General features: G+C 38.2%; 1 long non-coding RNA gene across 1 annotated transcript; it reads right to left on the bottom strand.

Moving 5' to 3' along the window:
• Positions 1-491: 491 nt before the first annotated feature.
• On the bottom strand, positions 492-5,268 carry LOC134163092 (uncharacterized). Its single transcript, XR_009964565.1, has 2 exons — positions 3,503-5,268; positions 492-1,559 (listed from the first exon to the last, which is right to left on the bottom strand). It is a non-coding gene; the product is annotated as an uncharacterized LOC134163092 (long non-coding RNA).
• Positions 5,269-6,068: the final 800 nt, after the last annotated feature.

Genomic DNA, 6,068 nt, shown 5'->3' with positions numbered 1-6,068 from the left:
AATACTAGCCGGAAGAGATATTGTGAAGGCCTCAGAGGTTTCCACTTGGAAATTTCATTTCTGAGAAGGACCCAGCAGTTCTGTTGCTCGGTCAGGCACAGAACCCAAACAGAACTACAGAAAATATCAACAGCAAAAGCGTTGCTGGTGTCACTGAACTGGAGTGAAGTTCAGGAGAAGTGAGACGCAAAAGCTCCAGCTTGCTTTTTCCACTTGTTGCCAGTCAATACTAGGGGTAGAATTAGCCTAGACAAAGACAACAGGAATATAATTAGACTCAATGAGCCACAAAAAAACATGCACATGGAAAAGAAAACCTGAGAAACTAAAATCTTCTTTTTAATACAGTTCTAACATACATTATCTAAATTTGGGGGGAATCAGAGAACAAAAAATTTAATTCCTTACTTCTTCCTTCTGACTTCAAAGGAAAGACCTGATTTCTTATGCATAACATTAAAGGAGCATTTTATCAAGAATAGCTATATGTATCCCACAGAACAGAGGCATTTTAATGTCTTTTCTTACATAAGTTTCAGCAATACATAATACTCTCCAGAACCTTTTTTAAACACTAAACAGAGCTACTATTGATCATCCAAGGTTTTCTGGTTTCTATGTTTTCTAATGTATATATTTCAGCAAAGAGAAAAAATTTGTCTCTGTGGTCTATATAATTAGCACTCACATTCTCAGGGTGCTTCCAGCCCTCCTTAGGAAGTTGAAAAAACCCAGTAATATTCACTTCATATATCATCAAGAATCACTGATGCATAGTAATATGTAACAATACAGATATCTGACTGCAGACCACAGTAATATTGACTGTCAGCACTATACTGGTGTAACAATTACAAAAGTAATTAGTATGTCATCTTCTTTTCTGGCAACCAACTAATCAAATAAAAGAAACAGAACATAACAAAAATACATAGGAAGGTAAATAGCTTTAAATAGTATTTTCTTGCTATTGGTGATATGCATCCACTGGTATTTTCCTTCAGGATCATTGATGAAAACCGCAGGAGAACAAGCAAATTCAGGAGCCTCTTGTTTAGATAAAAGGTTTTATTTTCAAACCTGCCATACAGTCTGAGTCAGCTCCTAGTAGTGAGGTCTGGTCCAGATGATACATGTTTATATTTATACCTTAAAATCAGGTCAGTAGTGGCAAGGACTTCTCAGAAAGGTGCCAGTCATGTCAGCATAAGGAACTGCACACCTCCTGAGTTAAAAAGCAGTCATTTTCTGTAGAAAAGATCATGCAGGGTGCTGAGCATTTTGTGCAAACTGGCCCAATACTTGCCGTTTTCACAGCTGAGACACAGTCACAGAGAAGTCAGTGGCAAAGTTCTCGTTTACTTCAACAAAATACCAGCTTCTACTTTTGCAGACAGAACTCCAACTTGTTTCTATAACTTCTATACACTGAGATCTTGGGAAAGGACTGGCTTCTTTTTGAGGAGCATCTGAAGGCTCTGCACCCCAGCAACAGTAGGTGAGACATTCCTGTCTGATGCCACAGCTCTGATTCTCATGCCAGCCTGGGGAGATGCCCCCTAGACCAAAGGAAAGGAGCTTGACAGATTAAATAAGCAGTGATTTAATGTGGGCTACTTGTGCACTGTGAGGGGACTCTCACAGCTCCTTCCTGGAGATGGCTGCTGAGCTACACTGGGCGTTGGAGTAACTGACTGTGTTTCACTGCAACTACCATAGGACTTTTGGGGGGACTTCCAGATGTGCAGTCCCCATGCAGTCTCAGTAACATAATTAGACCTGGGATTTATTTAGCACTATCCAACATGTTTTCAGCAGGGCTGATTATGTGCTGTTCCCTTAGGAGTCCTGTTATAATTTGGAGCTTCCTCAGAGCTTCAGGGATTTGAAGGGGGGGAATTAAATAGCATTACATTCATACTGCTAAGGTATTCCCTTTCGGGCCAGAGGTAGCTTAGCCTCTTACCATGCCCACAAGATTTTCTTCCTGTCAGCACATCTACAGTTGATAATTTGAAGCATTTTCCAGGGAGCTGGATGGAGTTATGTCTCCCAACATTTGTTATTCAAACACGATACGGGTATTTGGGCATTTTGGCAGAGAGTGGTTTGATGTAATTAGGATCAGTTTCTGGTTATGGCCATGCCAGGCCAGAGGCAGAGGGCACTTCTCAGAGTGGGAAGAGGAAAAGCCAAAGGCAACGATTAAAACAGATTATTATACACTTTTGAGCTAACATGTGGAATCAATAGCAAAACATTAGCAGCTGTGCTCAGCTGTAGAAAAGCCTGCAGTCTTACTGTAACCAATAAAAATAAATTATGGAACGAAAGGGAGGATGGAAAAAAAATGGTGGGGAAATCAGAGCAGCATTCAAAGAAAAAAATGCCATATAAACACTGAAAATAATTTCTAACCTGAAAGAGTGGGTTTGTTTGGTTTGTCTTCTGTTTGTTTGTTTGCTTTTACATTACATTCATAAGTTGAAAGCATGCTCTAATTAGCAGGCTCCGTGATTGCCACTGCAATAATGGTAATATCCCACAAGCTCTGAAGGTGAAAACAGGGAAAGCGATAATCAAGTTGGCAAATGTTAGATGTTGCACTGTGTTTTCCTAACAAAATTAAATGGAAGCTTATCCTGACTTTTAGCTTAGCAGAAATATGGGGAATGAACTGCCAGACCTGAGAAGTTTGCTTAGTTTAAAGGAACTGTACTGTAAGTAAGCTGATAAAGAGAAAGCATCTGGTCACCAGAAAGAAGGTAAGGATCTCACTTACTGGTTACAAGCAAAAAACAAGATCATGATCTCTTTTGTTTAGGTACAGCATATGACTCAAGGTTAAGAACCAAGTGCAACTTTTAGTTCCAAAGTCAGGTAACTCAACTCATGCAATACAAAATGCTAATGCATGTGAAATGTGCAAAGTTTGGTAATGTGTTAACTGTTAGAGTTAAGAAATGATTGGAAAACAAATCTATTAATGCATACTATAACATAAAAAGGGCATGATTCTTTTGTGATACTTACTACATTTCTGCCTCCTATCTACACTTCTTATCCTACCAAAATGATAAAGGATTAATGGATTTAAGATCTGAAAAATAAATAAAAATGTGATTTTAATAAAAATAAGAAAGCAAATGCTGCATCTTAATTTCTACTTGAATAAACTTGTGATAATTTCAGTGTGACTGGTCATAAACAAAGCTAACAAAAGTAACAAGTGTTAATTGACCCATATTTAATTTTAATCTAATCTGATGGTCAAGAGTGACTAATTAACTTTACAGACAAATGAAGACTTTGTTAAGTATCTAATTTCTTCATCCCTTCAGTTTTGATGTTAGAACCCATGAGAAAACATCTCAGATACTGTCAAGGCATCTCTAAACAAAATAGAGAACACCAGAATGCATATTCATAGACTTTATAAGGAAAGGAAGGAAAGCAAGAATAAAGGATTTACCAAGCAAAATAAAAATTAGGTGGTGATTACCTTTAACACTGGTCTGTGTTCAACATACAGTCAGGAATTTTTATAGGAATAGCGTCCATACAGATAATATGAGGCAGGAGAATAGCAACAGATCTTAGAAAAAGAATTAAAGCAGTGAGAGATGACTTGCTGACCATCACAAAGAATCTGAGAAAAAAAAAAAAAAGCTTATATCCTTAAGAAAACAAGGTCTTAGATATTTTTCCCATACTACAAAATGGGGATTTTTTGAGTCTTAAAAATTATTTCATTCTTTTTTGAGCAAAATGTTTTGTAGACAAAGAGTCTACCAAAAATTCATGCAAGACAAGTGCAAAAGACTACCTTCACTGCCCCAGAACAGCTACTAACCTGGAAGACAGGAGACCCACATTCTAGAACCCTTTCTGCTTGTTTCAGTGAACAGATACAAACATCATTGCATCCTAGTCCGCATTTAGGAGACAGTTTATGCATTATTTCAGAATGAATGTATCTCAATATATATCTTAATACGTAGAATTTCTGCTTAAAATGAGACATTTTCAAACAAAACAGTGTCGTTATTATCCCAAATTTAGGGGTTTTGTTAACTTACATTTTTCTTTTGAAAGATATGTTAGAAAATTTTGTATCTGCCAGTCACCACAGTCCAACTGTAGTATCAAAATCACATTATCATTCCTCTCTTTAGGTGCAATGATCTGTTAATTTTCTGATGTTTCGTTACCAGCCTGTTAGGATAAGTCATGTTTTAGTGAATTAGGATATTCTGTAATGACATTTTATATGTATATCTCTCCTCTTATCCAGCAGAACAATGATTATCAAATGCCCCCATCCGTGAATTGTACCACACTGTACACCAGCAAAATAATCTTCTGGGTAGAAGCAGATGCAACGTATGAGGTTGAAACTGTATTACAAAACTTAATAGAAGTCATTTTATAGCCACACACATTGAAGATCGTTGCAGTTGCTCAGGCCTGAGCTGTCAGGTCCACCAAGCAGTCTGGGGGAAGCTGAGTTCATCGCAAGCTGGGAGGGATAAAGTAACTTTGCCTACCTTTGAAACTGTGGCTTTGGAGACAGTAAATATTTCAACTGGGAGGATAAGACCACGATGTGATCTCTCCCAGCACAGGCTGAGAGCCTCATTAATACAGTTTTCTCACTTTCTTTCAAAAACAGTATCTCCATAGATATAGAAAAACCTCGTGGTTTGCATTTTACACCCCAGATTCCTCCCGTTCCCCCTTATTTGCATATCCTGACAATGTCTTGCTCTCCTCAGCCTCCCTGGAAGTGAGAAGCCTAGCACATGCAAAAGAGAATTTCCCCTCATTCTCCATTATCAGCTATGCATATATGCATAGTTTTGTGTCTCCAGTTTGCACAGAGGACAGAGTAACTGATTCTTACAGGAAACTGTACAAAACCTCTTGTTTAATTCTCACAGGGAGCATGCAAATAAATGCCAATATCTCCATTCTAGCATGACTCCTAAGGGATTTGGTTAAAGTCTTACAGTAAATGAACAGTCTAGCTCAAGGAACAAACTCATGGATCCTTCTTGACCTGCCTTAGAACATAATTCACTCTACCTCATTGTCTCAGTTTTCTTCCCTGAAAAACGGTCTCGATAACATGCTGCATGTATTTAGTTGAGTTTTAAACTGCAGTTTACAGTGCCTAACTGCATGAGTAGTCACACTGAGATAATATAATTCATCTATGATACCTGAAAATCTGTTCTCCACCTGTCCAACCCAAAACTGTTTGTTTTATCTGTTTTTAATTAATCATCCAAGGCTGTAGCTCTCCAACTCCATCTATCATCATGTTAGTTGAATTGAAAAAAGCTAGCTTTCTCTGTCTGCAGAAATAGAGTGATGTCTTTCATCATAGAAGCATAGAATCAGCTAGGTTGGAAAAGACCTTGAAGATCGTCAAGTCCAACCATTACTGCAGGACTGGCAAGTTCACCACTAAATCTTGTCAATAAGGGCCTCATCTACACAGTTTTTGAGCACTTCCAGGGATGGTGATTTCACTGCTTTCCTGGGCAGCCTATTCCAAAGCCTGACTACCCTTCTGGTGAAGAAATTTTTCCTAATATCCAGTCTAAACCTCCCCTGGCACAGCTTGAGTCATTACCTCTTGTTCTATCACTTGTTACTTCGGAGAAAGCAATCAGACACCTCCTCACTGTATCTTCCTTTCAGGTAGTAGTACAGAGTGATAAGGTCCCCCTTTCTCTTCTCCAGACTAAACAACCCCAGCTCCCTCAGCTGCTCCTCATAAGATTTGTGCTCCAGGCCCTTCACCAGCTTTGTTGCCCTTATCTGGACATGCTCCAGCAACTCAATAACATATAATAATAAAATAATATGAACATTCAGTGTTGCACTGTAATATATTTGTTAACTTAGTAGGAATATGCATTCCTTGTACATCACCTTTAAGTGTTCTTAATCTTTCATTCTACTTCCTTCCATTCCCTATTAATACCTTAACTATTATATGCTTTCACTTTTTAGAATCATAGAATAGTTAGGGTTGGAAAGGACCTTAAGATCATCTAGTC

This window comes from Pezoporus occidentalis, unplaced genomic scaffold, assembly GCF_034315485.1.
Source record: "Pezoporus occidentalis ecotype Australia unplaced genomic scaffold, CSIRO_AGI_Poc_V1 ctg2, whole genome shotgun sequence".
In the NCBI taxonomy this organism is placed as follows: Eukaryota; Metazoa; Chordata; class Aves; order Psittaciformes; family Psittacidae; genus Pezoporus; species Pezoporus occidentalis.
Note: the sequence above shows the minus strand (reverse complement) of the source record. Positions and strands in the feature narration are given on the sequence as shown.